Consider the following 19,397-nt stretch of genomic DNA (forward strand, 5'->3'; position numbering starts at 1 on the left):
ACAGGAGAATGAGGTCACATTACTGAGGATGAGATCAAGGAATAAAATAAGCATGTAGGGCAGAAAGGTTGCTGTGCTAAATGAATTACAACCACTGAGGAGTGAGTGTTAGGAAACAAGGAGAAAGGTGCTATAAATACAGTAAAGTAAAAGAAAGACAGCAGCAAGCAGAAGCCCATTACCTAATTGGGAACAGGAGAGGCACAGATGACCTAGAGAAGGCCAACATATTTAATGCCTTTTTGCTTCAGTTTTCTCCAACAAAAAAATGCTTCACTGTGATATAAAGATGGCAAGACACAAGAGAGAAGAGGAAAAGAACATGGTTAAACTGAATTTATTCACTAGAGGGTACAAAGGAAAGCAGGCAGCTTTGGCATACAGACAGAATGTCTGTCCTCAAAGAAGAGAGAAATGTGGACCTGGGGTTATATGCAGCAGTCAGCACCAACACTTACCCAGAAAGGCATTGGAATAAAAAATAATCAAACTGTACACACCTAGAGATGAATGCCGTTATAAGAAACAGCCAGTTGGATTGACTGAGGAGCAAATATTGTCCAACTGATCTTGCATGTGTCTGTAAGAGGGCGGGTGGCTCAGAGAGGCAGGCAACGCAGCCGCACATCTCAACGTGTATGGGTCCAGGTGTAGTAAGGCTTTTGGTGCGATGCCATCCCTGAGAAATGCTTGTTTGAAGTAGGTCTGGATGGGAACCGAGAGCACCTGAGCTTATCCAGTGGCTCTGTCACAGCTTCTCACATGGCTTTGGGTAAATGCAGCAACCACCTTGCTCTTCGTCAGAAAAGTGGAATAGTTAGCATCCCATATTACATCAGGGAACAAAGAGATTTTGTCTGCTGTGACTGTAAACTGGGTCTGTTTCGTGTCTGCAAACAGGACCATCACTGGATTTCCAGATGCCTCCAGGTGCAATTATTAGGGAGGGGTGTCCCCACGAGCAAGTTGCTGGACACGCTCACATGAAGGACCTTCTTGTGGAGTGCTTTCAGTCTGCTACTGTGAGCTGTGTAAGGGAGAAGAAGGGGATGGGTCAATTAGATTTATCTTGCTTTTATGCATGGTAGGTGTTTCAAAACACTGAAAAAGTAAAAGAAGGCTGAAAGGCATGGATAACTTTGTGGGAGAAATTTTGCTGGTATGTTTGGGTGAGAAGAAGCGAGGGAGAGGGAGACCTGTCAGGTCCTTTGAAGACAAAGGAAAATGAGATAGTTTTTAGGATTTCCACTTCCTAACACTTCTTCCTTCAGTACCTACTGATCCTATCACCAGCCTTCTATTTGTAGGTTAAAAGCAGTTCATAAATTCTCAGATTTTTATTCCAAGGGCAGAGTGTTGTTTGGGGATTATGCAACAGGAGATACATGCCACAGAAAGACAAGAATCTGCACATTCAATCCTGCACAGGATTAACGTGCATATGACAGCACATATAAGTTTTGTGCGTTGCAAAAGCTTTGGTGTACTGATCAGAACCTGATATATTCAGCCTATGGGCTGGTGTTACTCTTCTATTTATGTGGTCTAAGAAAAGGAAAAGAGAGAGGCAAGCCTTCAGGGGCAGCGACCCTTTCTTTATGCAAACCTGAACAGAAGGAGGGTCTTTACTTCCAAGAACCCATTTTTTCTTTCTTCTTGCCACACAATGAGGGCTCTGAAAGAAAAGGTCCTTGGAGCTAACAAGGCTGATCATCAAGGAAACCTCTGTGCCTTCTGAATCCTTGGGCTGTGGAAAAGATTTAGTGCTTTACTGAACCAACCTTCGGAAGCAGAAGTGATGAAAGTCCAATTTAATAGCTGATTTTAAAACTGGCTCTGCACAGACATTTTCTGCTCTTCCCTGAAACAACACAGCATGGACCTATGTATGCATTCATCTCCCAAAGAGCCAAATAATGCCCAGTATTTCACATATGTTTGCAGCAGATGCCTTCAACAGTCAAGAGTGGGCCCAAGGTTAATGTTTAACATTGAGGTGGGAGGAGAAATACAATGGCATTAAATTATGGTCATTATAATGGTAGGTTAAAAGAAGTGTTGCTGCAGAGAGGTCCTGGTGGGAATTCTCTTCTTAGAGGGTGTTAAGTAGAACAGCCTGCCGGAAAGGACAGCATGAAGAAATATAAATAACTGCACACAGGAGGACAGGGTGTACTTCAGAGGAAAGAGCAGTGCAAGGGTAGGGCTGGGCTCTGAATAATGTTAATGTGATGGTTTTACGCCTGCTTGTTTTTCACACATGTAACATGGTGGCAAGAGCAAGGAAAAAGCCTGTTGAGAGAACTCCTGGTCCTGGCTTTCAAACCTCTGGGTGACGGTAGCTATGCTGTGGCACTGACTTAGTTAATCCTGTCTTGAAAAATACATAAAGACACTCAAAAATAGATAAAAGTACTCCCATGATGATGTGTTTTAACCATCAAGTTCAGCTCTTCCTATGGTCCTTTCTCAGCACACTGGCTGCCCTCATGATGCTCTTGAATGTGTCTACCAAAAGGGTAGCTCCAGCATTGCAGAGTTATCTGCTTGGACACTGGTGGAAATGCTATCAGGAGGCAAAGTAGACTGCCTTAGGAAGAGTGTCATTGAGAATGGCTTTAATAAGTTTTCTTGATTCCTGTGTTTCTGTTGCCAGCCTAATTTCTTGTTGTCCAGGTGTACCACTGCTGTTTTAACTGCATAGCCGGGCACTTCGTGTATCTGAAAATAGCAACCTGAAAATCTACTGCCTTGTGCTCTGCTATAGGAGTGCAATCACAAAAGGAGCAGGCCCATGGCCTCTGTCTTGAGCAAGAGTGCTGGCAAATGCAAGAGACAGTTAATGCAAAATGTATGATGTAGTTGCTGATGTTGTTGCAAACCCTGGAAATACGTCACTGACATACCTGGAGAGTCAATAGAATAAAATTGATGTGAGAAGATAATAAGTTCTGTCAGGCTTGCTGGTTGTACTTACTTATTAGTTTTAATTTTTAAATTTGTCCTCTGCTAAGACCCTAACTCCTGTTGGTCCAGCTGGAAGAAGCAAGGTGAAGTTTGTTGACATCAGGATATTGCAGTGTCCATCCTCACTGGCAATGGGCAATACACCACCACAGGTATATTGGGATGCCAAGTATGTGCCAAGATGTACCAAAAAGATGTAGAATTGGGATTAGCATGGCAGGGAGGTGCACAGGTGGATAGGTGTTAGCCACACTAACACTCTGGTGCTAGCCAGGCTTGGTGGTGGCCCACTGTCCCAGAGTTGATGTACCCCAGATATTCTCTTCCTCTTCTGCTGGACCATATTTCACAAGTCTCATCTTCCCCCTTCCATGCAACATCTCTGACTCTGTCCCATGGAGATAAACGATGGAGCTGACCTCAAGTAGGAGCCATTACTGACCACGCTGATGCCTGGTGAACACTGACCCCAAAGGCCAAGGGCAGGAGCTGCGTTTCACAGCCTTTGGGATCCTCTAACAGCAGAGCTCCTATACTGATGCTCACATAGAGAAGAAGAAAAGCAGGGGTCATCAGTGCTGTGTGTAGGTAGATACTAATGACATTAAATGGGCACTGAGCAGCAGATTTGGTGGAGGCTGCAATAACACACACCTCCCCAGAAAGGTCAGTGGTCCATGGGGCTTGACCCCACATTCCTTGTGCATCCTCGACCCCCAGTGAGGTCAATCAGACCTATTCTGTGGCACCATTAACTTAGAAGATTTGTGTGCTTCAGGCAGTGGGAGGAGAACTTGATTTAATTTCCAGCATAGTTTTTTGCTTTCCTACCCTCACTCATGTTAATGAAAACAGACGTGAATTCAGCTCAAGTAGCCAGGGAAACAGCTGAAGCTCAACTCTGTTCCCAAGCAGATGTGAACCGCTGGCTTATTATTTAACTAAGTTGTTGACAATTAATGGTCTAATTGGGGGAGCAATTGATTTTGGAAAACATTTTAAAAGTGCAAACTCAGCTCAACAATTTATAACCCCAGTGGTGGTTTATTGCTTTGGCAGAGTTAAGTGGATTGGTTGGTCATAAACTTTCACTGGTTTCTTGTTACCGTGAACCACATTTGATGCTTTTTATTTATCTATCACTTTGTGAAAATGCGAGATTTCTTTAAAAAAGAAAACCCCTACAGCCCTGGATGTTATAAAGAAAGGTGTCTTGTAGCACACACATGCAGTTTAGCTTCAGGAAATGCTGGTTCTCATCACACCTGTCCTGTTTTTGGATAATGTTTAGTTGTTATGCAATTTATTGAGCTGAGCACGCTTCATTCCTCCTGCAGCAGGAACAGGAGGTGTTTAGCACTGGATGAGCATGAGTCCGCAGTTTTAATCCAGGAATTGTTTGGAGAGTTTTGAAAGACATGAAACAAAGGTGTGCGTGTGACAGTGTGACTGTCACGTGAGAGTTCCTGAACCCAGACTGATCCAAAGGCTTCCTTTCTTTCAGCTGACTTCCAATTAAGCCCTTTATTTTAGAAAAGGTGGGATTTTTGGCACCACTAAGAAGAGCTAAAGGAGAAATCCTCTCTGTGGCAAAAGACAAGTCACCCAACTCTGCTGCCTGAGCTCTTCCCTTCTGCAAAACAAGGACAATAAAATCCAACTGCTTCAACATGTTGTGAGGATTAATGGATTAAACAGGCCTGATCTTGCATGAATTGAAGGTTGCCAGTTGCAAACTCTGTTGAACATGGCAACCCTATGTGCTGGTAAATATCCAGTCATTAATTCTTAATTATTATTCTGGATAGTCAGGTTCTTCTAAGGATCTCCCGGGATTCACCCTGCAGTCCATGGGACTGGGCACATAAAAGGAAACAGGGCAAATGTAGTCCACCCTTTCTGCCATGTAAAAACTGTCGGCACTTCAAACATTTGGTTGCGTGAATCATCTTCACCGCCCTACACCAGCAGTAAGGTCTCTGGCAAAGGACATTGTTGAGGTCCATGTCAGGGAGCACCTTCTGGGAAGGTGGCCGGGTCCTTCCTCAGTGGCTCTCAACACAACTGCAAAATAATCGTCTCCCCAGAGCAACCTGCGTGACTCCCCGTGGGATGCAGGCAGGGAGGAAAGGCGGGTGGACCAGCCCGAGGCAGCGAGGTTGTGGGCTGCACAAGCAGCGTGAAATTTTACACCCCGAAACCCAAAGAAACAACATGAGGAGAAACGAGGTGGGCTATGAATGAACTGACTCAGAGCCATCGTGATCTTCGGTCGCAGTGAATGAAGTGGAAGAAATGCTGTGAAATCTGTACCTCTGTGCAATACCTTTCCTGGCTAATCCTGCTCCAGCAGTGACTCCAGAAAGCTGATTTCCTGGGAGCTTTAGCTCATGTCACAGTCAGATCCGGTGCCTGATACAGAGCCCAAGACAAGAGCACGCACACCTAGCAGACCAAGGAGTTATCCAGAGACACAACAGATATTCGCTGCAACACTAAATCGCATCAGGCAGAAAATGGCAGGGCAACTATTTTGGGGGTCACTTGTATAACTTTTCTAAGCTTTGGAGTATTTTAATTTTAAAGTGCTTGGCATCGTTGAGACAGGATGTTTTGGATTAACAATTACACAACTCAAGTGCAAAAGCAAAAGGGCCTGCTAAACTAAGTGAGGGCTTCGCTTTGAAGTTTATTGGAAAAAGAGCCAGGTCTATAGGATCTAAGGATATAGTCCTGCAATACTGGTTTATTGTGGAGAGTGCATGAGAAGAAACAATAAAATCAATGAGGCTTTACAGAGATCTTGGCAAGTCTCGTATTATCTTGTTTTAAAATGCACTTCTCTGGGGAAAAAAGAGAACATATACATAATGCTGGGTCTTTTTCTAATTTGGATATGAAGCATAATCCTAGTCATCCTTATGTTCAGAAAGATAGAGGAGAGCTGGCACAAAGAAAGGCAAAAAGGATGGAGAAGAATGCAAACAACTTTGGCGCACAGACTGTGACCCTTCAGCTTAGAAGTGAGGTGGCTGAAAGCAGTGCAGTGAAGACACACAGAATCCTGAGCATCGTGAAGAATGTGGATACAACCCAAAAAGTCAAGGGCGCCTAGTCACACTATGAGGTTTAAAAATAAATTATACCAAAGCACTAATTTTTCACTCGGTGGAATTGTGGAACACATTGCTAGAGATGATGTGGAGGCCAAAATTATAAATTAGTTCAAAAAGGCGTTTTCAAGGAGGAAGAGTCCATTAACAGTTATTAAATGTTCTTCTTGCTTGGTAAATCCCTGCATGAGAGGGTACATCATGAAAATAATTGACCTACATGTGCCGTGTTTCCTTTCCCTAAGGCATTGATACTGGTGAGGAAAGGACTAGGTGGGATATTGCCCTGACTTGGGGTGGTCTCTTTTGGTCTTATGCCACATTTTTGCCCAGAAATGTCTGTTCAGAATGAGAAATGATTGATTGTATGTATTTTAATCTAAAAATATAATGTCCTGATAGTAAGTTTTAACTGCCTTAGACCAGTTTCTGCTTTACCCAAACATTCAGGATTGATTTCACGTCTTAAGCAGAAGCAGGGCTCCCATTAGTGGTGCCCTTCTTTGCCTCCCAAAAAGACGTGCAAAATTAAGATCCCTTTTCCATTATGCCCTCTAGAAATATGAGCAATTTCTTCTTTAAAAGAACTAAATGTGGTCATCAGTGCACCTTTGAGCTATGACCTATAGTTATCTGGGGGATTTTCAGATGTGCTGCTCCATCTTGCCACGGTCTCCTTGGGTTTTTAGGTCAGGGAGACCAACTCCGAAGACATGCCCACCTCTTTTCCCAAAGAACTGAAGCTTTTCATGAGTAGGACAGATCTTCATCTTGTGCAACTGGCAGAGATCCACTGCCTGCAGGAAAGCTACAGTGCTTTGTAAAGTATTGCTGAATACTTACATTCACGACTCTTTGCATCCACCTCAACCATTTCCTGGAGTTCCTGTGTGCAAATGTAGCCAACATCTGTTGCAAAAGTGATATTGAACAGCTTTGGGTTAGCATATTTACCAAAGAAAACCTGCTTTTGCACGGTGGAAGCAGTTATCCTTCAAAAATTATTTTCTTCTTCTGTCAGTTATCTTAAAACTCTGGGGTGATAGATGGCTTTTCTTCAGCTGCTTCAGACTTTTGCACTCTGACCTTTTGAAGTTATACTTCTTCTGTATCTTTCCCAGTGTTATATTCTCCTGGAGCTGGTTCTGATATCTGAGGCACTTGCAAAGATTTTTCTTTCTCCTTACCTTTACTGACAAAGTCTAGATAGACTGTTGAAACCAAGCTTCTTTGAAGCCAAGGATTTAGCAAGGTTCAACTAGGAACTGGACATTTTTTATTGATAGCAAGTGCAGAGAGAACTATAACTCTAAAGCTAACAAAACTAGAGACTTGGAAATATTATCAGACCTCATTCTTCAGGGTTTAAGTGTTTCAGTATAAAGATTTAGGATGAAATTCTCCTGGCAGGCAGATTATCCCACAGCTGCATGAATTTTCTCTAAAGCATCTGATACTGGCTTGCATGTTAAAAAATGTCTTGCATGCATGTACATTAGATCTGGTCCAGGGTATCCCTGTTGACTACTGCCCGATTCACTATTTTAAGCTTCTCTGTAGGAGCTTGTGGAAAACCACAGTGGGACTTTCTTATAATGTGAGACAGACCTCTCTTTTTAAGGAATTCCTTCAAGATTTTTTAGCAGGGATTTTATCTTTTTTTCATCTTTTAAGGTTATTAAAACTCTGCTAGAACAGACACCAGGCAATTTATTATGGTGTGATCTCAGCAAAAACCCTTTTCTACCTGGAGCCATAATAGAGCTTGCTCATCTTTTGTAAAAGCCAGTACAAACTGGTCTGAGATAGTTAAAGCTGAGATCCATACACTAGATACTGCTGATCTGAAATGTGTAGAATAAGTGACAATATGAAAGAAAGATCAAACAATATTTTTTCAAGTCAGGAAACCTCCTTTGTATCCAGTTCTGCCTTAGAGACGCTTACCCTTATTTTCTCACATTTGAGATGAAATTAAGATTAACAATGAGTATTGCAGAGTCTCCATCACAGTAGATTTGGCAGAATAGTTCAGAGAGATGGACAGACATTGGGAATGGTCCAGGCAGATGGATTATCTGATTTCTGCCCATAGGACCTTCAGTCCTTGGAAAAACTGGGGCCATTGCTTCCATGGAAAAGCAATGTCAAATAGAGGTACATTGCTTAAAGATATTTATTTATACATTTTACAAAAAGTTTAATAAAGAAAGAGATGTCATAGTAAAAGCAATAGTTGTGGATAACTCCTGTTTCTGATATTTTCATGAATTGGATCTGTAATCCTCAGGGAGATCAGTCTAAATCCCTATGCTGTACCTCGCCAGTCACCATGTGAGTGACCCCACTGAAGTTTCAGGCCTCCTGGCTCTGTATGGAGATATTTGTGGTGTAAAGGACTTACTGCCAAGGCTTCTAGCACATGCTAAAATGGTTGTTTGGGACTTTTATCTTAGTAATAGATTATCTACTTCTTTGTTAAAGCACTGAAATTGCTAACAGTAACTCAGAGACCATCCCACTGTAGGAAGAATTTACCAGGCAGAGAAGGAGAGGGAGGAAGATAGGGACAAACACACATATAAAAACATAATAAAATAAGTTATCTTTACAGGTTTTCTCTTTATAATCCCATTCCACCGTGCCGTACCTACTTTCCTGCTGTAGGAGCATTAGGTGTTTGCTTCCCATTTGCAAAAATCTCCCCTGTGGCTTGATTTCACAACAAGCTTCGCTCACTTTCTCTTATACTTTTCCTACACTAGTAATAAAAGTTGCTATAAGATTTGTTTGGCTGTGGTTGCATGTTTAGGGGCAGATACTAAACTAGCAAAACCTTGGTACCCACCAGGCAGCTCCGGCAATGCCCGTGATTGAGCCTCTGAGCACCATTGTGGCTCCATCCCATGCTGGGACTACACCAGAGAGACGGCAGCTTGGCCTTGCATGGATACAGTGGTGGTCTTCTAACGCTGACAAGCAGTGGCAAAGAAAAAGTGTACCTAAAACAAGGGGTTTCAGTAGGTCAGGTTGTCCCAGGGTAAATGGTGTTCCTGCCACCATGGAGCAGCCCACGAGCTCTGTCCTGAATGCAGAGGCATCTTTCCTGATGCTCTTCTGCTTCCACAAACAACTTCCTTTTCCAGGAACGAGCATTTTCTAACAAAAAAGATTTCACTGAAAAATTTCTACAGGGGGAGCATTTATCTCCCTACTTTCTTTAAGAACTTCTGGAGATTTTATTTTTCAGATGTAGGTAAGAATTCATATTTATATAGCCATCATCACCAGATCATTTGCCTTTTGGGCTATGTAAAGGCCTCATTCATCTTTGACTTGCAAAGTTCCTCTACTTTCATTAACTGAATTTTGCGCAGGCAGAGATTTTTGGTCCTGCAAGACTTGGCTTAAAATTCCCCAGTGTTGTGCCTATTTTCTACCAGTTCATATGCTCCTCCTCACTAGTCTTTACCTTTATGACAATTATGTGTTTTTGCCACAGGGTCTTGGCACTGAGTTCTTGCCAGCCCTCTCTCCTCAGCATTAACAGCTTCCTTCTACAGGCTGCTAAAAAGTTTCCTGCTCAGGGCTGTTGTAAGGCAAAGCCACTACAGGCTTGTGCCCAAGGCCACTGCTCCAGCACTGATGTGACTGCATCCTCTTTCAGCTCTCATTTATTAGGAAAAACAACTGTTTAGCTCTTATTTTTGTAAAGAAAGTCTTAAAATTTACTCTGAAGGAATTTACTGTCATTAAATCTTGATCTGTTCTTTCACTGTTAGGGATAGGCTTGGTCACAAGAGTCGTGGGGCTTAGCATCTCTTCTGGGATATTGCAGGGTACAAGGACCAAAACCATCCCATGCCTCATCTAGTCTGACTGCTGCCTCCCCTCTCCTGTCCCACTCTCTCCCCCTCAGGCATAACTCCCTTTTTCCTGAGCTTTATTTTAAAATCTCCACCCACTTTCTTTTATCTGAAACCCAGACCTTCATGAGGCTTCTCAGGACAATTTCCATGGGAAATATTTGTCTCACAATGGAGCCCTTTCCTATAGTTTTGGGAGCAGAGGGGCAATTTTTTTCTCATAAACCTGACTATGCACCATTGTGCATACTGTAAACCTCTGTCAGAGGCCTAAAGAAGGATCAGTTGCCTCCAGCTAACAATACCACTGGGCTAATTGGTAGAAATAATTATCCCAAACGCTGGAAAAACTCAATTAGAAGAAAAACACATTAAAATATTTTTCCCAGATACTCTATCTTCATTACAAGAGACCACCCATGTGAGTCCAGTCCTCCCACAGTTATACAGAGGTGGTATTATTTTTTAAAAGTAGCAAATTTCAGGCAGAGTAGGGAAGGAGTCTAGGGGAGTGTTTGGGAGAGACACAAATCACCCTGTTATTCTGCACTGAAGAGACAGTGTCAGAGGAGTAACAAGCCATTAGTGAAAGCCAAGTGCCTAGACTTCATCTTTTTTAATAATGTGTGGTCCGAAGCCATTGTATTAAATGTAAATGGAGAAGGAAATTATATTCCATATAGTCCACATCGTATTGTAGTCGCGCAGACAGCTGGTTGCAGGACACACAGCCCGAACCACCTCTCTGGCGGTACATGCCATCCTCACTGAGGTCAGTATTATTTCTTGTCCTGACAAGGATTCTCTGCTCAAAAGACTTTAATTTTTTTTGTCTGCTTCAAGCAACAGCGGGGGGTATGAGCAGGGCATTTTTCTCAAGTGATGAAGCCTGTTCCCACGGCTGTGGGAAGGAAGATGGAGGGAGAGGGAGCGGGAGGCAGGAGCAGGCGGACGAGAGGGATATGCGGAGAGATCCGACCTTTGCCAGGAAGATTTGGGCAAAAACACTGATAGGAAGTTTAAACCAGTTGTTTGAGAGCCAGGAGGCAACCTCCTCTGCCATAGGTCTGCAGTCAGCAGAGAGTTTGCTCTGGCCTGTGCCTGAGACACAGCTGAGGAATTATTTCTTCAATATTCCTAAACTTGCATGCCCAAATCGAAGCAAGGAGACACGATGAAAACCTGCCTCACCCTCTTTTTGTTGGGTCAGCAGCATCTGTGGCTCCGGCTGCTCTGTAAATATTACTAGGAAAGATATTTAGGAGCCCTGATGTGCACGGTGTGGGCTAGACAAGAGACAGGGCTGCTGCCTGCCCTGACCGCTCACCACGGCTAATCATCCGTATTGTTGTTGTGCCGGGAGGCCCTGGCTGGGATGGGGGCTCCCACTGTGAGCTCTTATCTGCAAAGCTCCAGCCCGATGAAATCCCTGTCCAAGTGCTTAAGTAGCTTGGACAGTCCAAGCGTGGGAGAAATGTTATTCCCTCTTTATAGAGGGAGTGTTTCTGGCACAGAGGGTTTCCTGATCATAGAACCATAGAATAGTTTGGGTTGGAAGGGACCTTCAAAGGTCATCTAGTCCAACCCTCCTGCAATAAGCAGGGACATCTTCACCCAGCTCAGGTTGCTCAGAGCCCTGGCCAGCCTGGCCTAGGTTGTCTCCAGGGATGGGGCATCCACCACCTCTCTGGGCAACCTGGGCCAGTGTTTTAGCACCCTCATTGTAAAAAAAAAATTCCTTATGTTGTGGCACAGCTGGGAGGAACACTGAGGTCAACACCTGCTCATTTTTGATTAGTAGGACTCCTTGACTTTGTATGCTGGGCTGGACTCAGTGAGATGGTTGCATTTCTTCATCATATGCAGTTATCCTAGGCAGGAGAAAGACCCGAAGATGCTACTGGTTCTCACATTCCAGGGGCTGTGGGGATACTCTGCTCCCAGGAGCCTGCTTGCTGCTAAAATCCAGATTCTGGCCTCCAGGAGAAGAATCATCTCTGTGTGTGTAGGGTGGTGGTTTCTTCTGCTCTGACAGGACTGAGCCAGAAATGGGCAAAAGATGCTTCTGATCTATGCCTTTTCCCCTGATTTCAGAGTCCAGGTTAACTTGCAACATCACCATCTTTGCATGCAGCTTCCCATTCCTCTCCTGTACGTCCTTCATCAGATAGGTCTGGCAGCCAAAGCTACAAATAGCAGTGTCCTTAGGTAGTAGATAACATCTGACTGCTCCTCCTTGCTCTTAAGGGTCAGCAAAGTTCCTTGTTAGTGAAACAGTTCACTTTTTTTTTCTCTTGGTGCAACTTGCAGTCTCAAAGTGCATCTTGCCTGTGGGAGGACCAGTCAAACCTCTGGCCAAAAGCCCTGTAGGATAAGGTCGCGGTCATATATTCAGTAATATATGCATAGCTGGAAATGAAAGAGGTAGCAAAAAATGGGCATTTTGGAGACACAAGTCAGAATTTAAGAAGCAAAAATTCTTACCTCATGCTTAAATTTGAGCTGAATCCACATTTTGGATCGCCATATTTGCAGATAGAGCAGCTGTAGTCATGTAATTGCCTCGCTTTGTGACCAGGAATGATATATTGCTATTGCAGTACAGAACAGAGGTGTTGAAAGACATTTTACAGCTTAGAAATGGGAAAATTCTTCCCTTCTTCCTCCACACATATATGCCATAATGTGAGCAAATATGGCAAAGTGCAACTATGTGGCACATGTTGAAACTGAAATCTGCGTGGTCTTCTCCTCTGGGACTGAATTTGACAAGGCCTTACTATTTCAGGAGTGCTAAAATGAAACAGTAATATACTGCTGAGTTTCATCCAAACCCAGTTTTATCATATGAGCTACTTTCATCTACTGCCTATGCCTCTTCCCATCCAAATATGGACAGAATAAACAAAGCAAACCCACAAACTTTGCTGCTCTGCTCAGAGCACACATCAGCTCTTCAGTATGCTCGTGAAAAAATGAAGTTATCTCACCTCTGTATAGGAAGGTTTATCTGTGGTCCTCAGCCTGGTTTATAAAGGAGAGAAAGGCAGTGTCTGTTTTACTGCTGAAAATCTAGGATGAATAAAAGTAAACCCAAATTCTTTGGAAGTTTGAATCTTGACTCCAGATAGGAAGATGTAAGTGGCTGTAGGGAGAATATAAAGATATACTCATATATTCAAATTTGTCCTGTGCTGGGAATCTTTAATGTGCATGGCTCAGCCTCTCACTGTGTGGGTATGCTGCAATTTCACCTTTCCCAGCTCTGGAGAGAAAAGTGCCTATTCACTCAGAAACCGGGAATTTTGTTTTAGTGAGGCTGGTAGGAAGACTGGCAGGGTTCAGTGACACCCCCAAGCCTGCTGAATTCAGTGGGACTCCTTCTAACCAGATCAGGCCTTAGTCATAAAACAACTCCTAGGTTACTTTGAAAAGAATCATCAAAAAGCTCCCAGTTTAGGGATTTCTAGATCTCCTTCTTCTTTCATGATCTTTCTGTAGGACGACTCTCCTGAGACCCAGGTGGAGAGCAGCTAGCTGAGCTGGTGGCTTTACAGCAAAAGGACAAATGTGCTCACAAAAAAGTTCTAGTAGTGGCTGATTAATAGTATAAATAAATAGGATGCAACTAACAGCAATATTATGCAGACATGCATTGTAGTCATTTTAGCCAGATGAGCTCATTCAGTACCATGAAATTGCCAGGGGGACATAGTGGATGCCTTTAAGGGGCAAATGATATTAATTATGTTTTTCAAAAAGATTAATGCCATCGTATCACAGAGTCCCCCATGATTCCAAAGAGCACATCTATTAATGAACTTACTTATGATTAAAACATGCTGAGCGAAACAATAGTTAATTGAGCAATGGAAAAAAATACAAGGGAAGATTTTATCTTTCATGAAAGCAGATTTATACAATTTAGCCTGTGACTAAAATTGTCTTTGAGGTGCGTAGGATCATGTTTGCAATCAGAGAATGTCATCGCTTGTTGGACAGGACGCAGGAACTGGCCACTGTGGGCTTCTTGCCATCCCAAATTAACCACTGCACATCTGGCGTGAAAGAGCTTCAGCACTTTCCTCCATTTTACTGTTGTAATATCTACACTATTGCTTTGACAGGCCCACTGAGGGCTACTGAAGCAAAAGGACGTATGGATACCAAATGTCTGCGGTTTTGAATAACGCCCACAGTGAGAAATCCAGGGAGTGGTTAACTGAAGGCAAGTCAGGGTGTTGCGGGGCATTTGCTGAGTGTGATAAGTGCTGGTGTGCCTGCTCCTGCTCTGCGGGGGGAGGCGGGGAGCGCTGGCCGTGCCATGAGGGCCTCTGCAGGCCAGAGGGACTGATCCCAGGAGGTGCTCAGAGCTGTGGACCTTGGTCTTGCAGAGGGACCCGCTGCAGGGTTGCCAGGAGGTATCTGAGGTGGGGAAAGGGACTTCTCAGGCAAGGTCCTTGCCAGTGTCCCCTTGACAGCAGACATAGGAGGATCCTGCTTGTGGAGGCCCATCGTAAGGGACACACATCTCCACCTGCACTTGAAGTCCTGGATGAAAGGGCTTGGAGATCCCCAGGGTCTGTTTGGGTCTAGGTCCACTATGCATTTTTTCTTGCACACATACGGTGTTATGTGTGTAAAGGGTACTGCTGGGATTTAGTCATGGACTCCCCCTACGGTAGGCAGTTGAAGCTGTGAAAATTTTGGATGACCTGACTTTATGCAACCTGTTTTCTAGGCAAGACCTTTTTCTGGGACCTTTCAACTCTTTTTATGAGTAACAGCCTGGCAAGATCTCCGCTTCAACAAGCTACCTCAAGAAGCAGTTGGAGATTTTACTGAAACCTGAAATCTCCAGACCTGTCCTAACCTGCAGCTTCTCAAGTGGTTTCTATTATTTCAAGAGCCATAAGGCTGTACTGAAATTTTTCTTTCACTTCCTCAGGCTTAATTCCCAAAAATCATCAGAGACATTTGATCAAAGCATGGCTCTGGCCCTCTGGTCTCTGGGAACCTGCTGCCAGAGTATGCTGCCCTCTGCCTTGCCCAACCCCATGGCCAGAGGTGGGATGTCCACACAGGACAAGGGATAATAGTTTTAAACTAAAAGAGGGAAGATTCAGGCTAGAAACGAGTAAGAAATTTTTGACACTGAGGGTGGTGAAACACTGGCCCAGGCTGCCCAGAGAGGTGGTGGATGCCCCATCCCTGGAGACATCCCAGGCCAGGCTGGACGGGGCTCTGAGCAACCTGAGCTGGTGCAGATGACCCTGCTCATGGCAGGGGGGTTGGACTAGATTAACTTTGAAGGTTCTTTCCAACCCAAACTATTCTATCATTCTATGATCTCGGGGTGTCCACCCCTGCAAGGGGAATGGTGTTTCCTGGGAGCAGAGCAGGGATGCTGGTCTCTGAACCTCTTGCTGACTCTTTTCCTGGCCATCTGCCGTGCTCTCAGCTGGAGGTTGCCCCTTCTCCGTGCCCTCTGCTGGATGAAACCTCTGCCATATCTCATCTGCTTTGATGCAATCTCCTCCATCTTCACTCAAGCACTCAGGGCTTGTGGGCCAGCAAAATGCACCCCGTTCTTTATAAGCAAACAGCTGCAGTTCATTTTCTATCTTATATCCTCTTTTCCCTTCCAGGCTACACTGTACACGGCTTTTGCTTTAAAAAATACCCCCCCCACACATGCACATATCCCTTCTTCCACCCTCCATACGTGCCAAACTCCACATGCGCTCAGAGTGCTTGGCAAGCCCTGCCTTGGCACCGCGGTGGGGGTCTTCGTGCTGGGGCAGCCAGTGTGATCTCACCCTGGACACAGGCATTTTCCTCCTGCTGGAAAAAGAACATTTGGGCTATTAGCAGAGAGGAAGCTCACAGTGTCATGCAAGTTTATGTCAAACAATTGTTGTACCAAAGGAGCTGGAAAAACAACTTTTTTAAGCACCACTGTACCATTTCCCTTTTTTTTTTTTAAGCAAAAGTTTAAATATTTCAGCTATAAAAAAGTGGTCAGTGTATTAACTCTTTATGTTGCTTACATACAAAACCAAAGTAACTGGAGGTTTAAGCCCAGAACACCATATCTCTAATCCTTCATGCTGGATCCTTATCTTGAAGCTGTGATTCAAAATACACTCTAACAAAAATTATGCACCAGCCAAGGCAGGAAATACAATACTTGCCCTACCCTTTCTATCTTGTTCCCCATGATTACGGACCTATTTAGTGAGCCATAAGGAAACACACAATAGAATGAGATCAAATAATAAGTGGAAGAAATACATCAGCCATATACTCCTTTAACCCAAAACAACTTTCACCTCCAATTTCAGTCTATAAGGCCATGAACAGAAGAGCACGTATTACCCTTTGTGGGAAATAAGCATATTACGGGTAAAGGAAAAAAATATTGGTTCATTTTGCTGGTGATCATACAACAGAGTTTCCTAAAGGAAACCTAAGCTGAAATGATGTGTGGATTTAAGTTCCGTATCACAATATTGACTTTTTTTAGACATTTATTTCAAAAGATAGGTATTTTATTTATATTTGCGAACTTTTTTTAGTTGGGGATGTGAAAAGCTGTAGTTCCCTGAACCGAGTGTGTTTTCTCATCTCTAGGGACACTTAAGTCTCTGAGTATCAGCTCAGAATTGGAGAGAAGCAAAACATCCTCTCATGTTTTTTACCCTGACTAAGCTTTGATGAAATCAGTTTGCATGAACTCAGTTCGTGTTCTGCCCTGGTCCCCAAACTACAAGAATTGCTCTGCCTTGCTACACAAAGTCTGGGTTAACCCAAATTTTATCATTGGTTTATTTACTGTAATATAGTGACATGTTGCCTGTTTTTTGTAAAACTTATTGGGGAACTGAATTACATGGTGTAAGCAAAGTTGCTATATGTTATATGCTGTTGCTAAACAAATTATGTCTTACAATAACCTTCTATGATAAACAACTCAAAAAGTTACAGAAGGCTGTGCTATGAAATTATTTATCTATTTGTGAAGCTGCAGTACTGTAATACAACTTTAGCATTCATAATACACTTTTACTGCTAATACTTTATTAGATTTTGCAACCTAAAAGTCATTATCTTAGACAGGGTGAAGCACCATTTTTTCTGTAAGAGGTTTAGCAAAGGTTATATATCCTTAAATTACATTCATGGCAGTATAAATGTTTTGAGTTCTTTTGCAATCACAGTTTTTTTAAGCAGCAGAATTACTTTTGTTGAACTTGCAAACTTTCCAGTACAAACTTGCTTTTGTTGACAGTATGTTTTTTGTAGCATTTTCAAGATAAAAAACTATTTTGATGATCGGAAGAACCTGGCACTTACTTATAAGAAAAATAGGAACAAATGTTGACATTACTTTTTTGTTCTGTTGTGGTAGGCACTTGCAGAGGACAAAATCCCTTAATACATGGGAGCTGATGAGACATAATGTTAATAAGAATGATGCAAATACATAAGTAGATAATTGTCTGGACAGCTGAATAGAGTTAAGAGTTTTAAGCATTTATCTGTGTTTATTAACTAGTCCATAAGCATCTGGGCCTACTACCTGATGAGCATTACTAGCTAGGAGAGGTGAAAAGCTGCTGAGAAACAGTGATTCAGAGGACTGCTGAAAGCTGTGACAAAGGGCTGTTCCAGTGAGCTTCGACTTTGAGTTAGAGCTAGAGTAACCCTGATGGGTTGCAAAGGGAGGACGTGGTCGACTTGATTTTCAGCCATGCCTTTACTCTGATACTTCATGAACCAGAACTATTGCTATCACCATTCTTTAGCAAAAGCCACCCCAGTGTGGCTTCTTGTTTGCAAAGCGGCTGTGGGTGCAGCTGCTGGGGCACGTTGCGTTTGGTAGCCCTTTGCTGCATGTGTTGGAGAGGATGAACTAAATACTCACAGCCTGTGTTCAGGAGGAGAAAATGATACTAATGCCTGTGGAAAAACAAAAGGAGGCAGGCAGGAAATAAATGAAAAAAATCCATGAGAAAATGGATTTTGTGGTGTATTTAACCATGGCTGGGAGGGGAGTGCCTATGAAACGAGAAAGTTCGCTTGCTTGCCTGTGGGGTTTATTTGTTTTTTAAAGTTTCCCTTAAAAAGAGCAGGAAAATTCGAGCAAAAAGTCAAGTTTCTCATCAGCTGGTGACTCAGCCAGCTCAAGCTGCGAGCAGCTCTGTGATTTCTCACTAAACAGCATGTGGTTCTCTCAGCCTTGGTGCAGAGACCCCCTTGAAAGAACCATTTGGACAAGCTACAATTTATGCTGGTGTCTAAAGCTAGACAAGCAGATGGATTTTTATTGGAAGAAGAATGCTCTGAATGAAAGCAGGATTAGCTTTGTGGAAAATCACCTGTGCTAAATACTAGTTTGGGCCAGTGACTGATTTAGTGGTAGCGGATAGGAGAAGCCAAACATCTGTTTCCCTCGATCCTTTTTAAATGTTTCCCTCATCCTTTCATAGCATCAAGCCTGCAAGTATTTCAAGATCAAAGGGTTCAGCTTCCTGAGCCTTTCCTATATTTAGCGAATACCTGAATGAGGCAATGACCTTTCTCAGTAAGAGATGAGCTGGCAACTGAGATGTGATTCCTACACATGTGCACAACTTTCTTCCCTGAAGCCAGCCTGGTCACAAGTGCCACAGTTACATGTCCCTGCAGTGTCAAGCTCAACAGGAATAAGGTCTCATATCATGTCGATCAATGATGGGCAGCACCGGGATCTCCTTTACTAAAGATGCCATTGATCTGGGATGTGTAATATTACAGGAGGGCTAGACTTGGGTTTCTATCCCATGTAAATTGCCAAAATGTTGACATTTTTTACTTGAAGCCCTTCTTTAGCATTTAATGTAGACCACTTGAAATCTTCAACTTCAATCATTTCCAAGTGGTTTTGAAATTTTGGCCTTTAAAGGTTCCTTCCAACCCAAACTATTCTATGAGTCAATGATTCCATGATTCTATGATTTTATTTATGAGTCAAGTTACTACTAATTTGCTATATATTTTATAGATACATATTGTAGGATATATGTGTGTGTATCAACATGTACTCATTTTTTTTCTTTCATTGAAAAGGTTAAAATGGGGCATCCTGACAATCTTGAATCTGAAATTCTTTTTTCCAGGTTCACTGGAGAATTTCCCACCAGCTCTATAATGAAGCCATTCAAAATATACTAAACAGGCAAAATATTTAAATGACAATATTCCAAATGGCAGACACTTCAGAGAGAGGCATTGGTACATGTGATGTGTTTTTTGACACATCTTAGTTCTTCGGTACAGTATGTATTAAAAAACCTTTCCCTTTTTCCATGATGCTCTTTGAGGAGGGTGTGCTTCTTGGAACAAACTTGCTATCCAAATGCACTCAGGATGAGGGCTATTACAGTTGTACAAGCTGTATAACTGGCCT

This window comes from Caloenas nicobarica, chromosome 4 (genome assembly GCF_036013445.1).
Source record: "Caloenas nicobarica isolate bCalNic1 chromosome 4, bCalNic1.hap1, whole genome shotgun sequence".
NCBI classification, from domain to species: domain Eukaryota; kingdom Metazoa; phylum Chordata; class Aves; order Columbiformes; family Columbidae; genus Caloenas; species Caloenas nicobarica.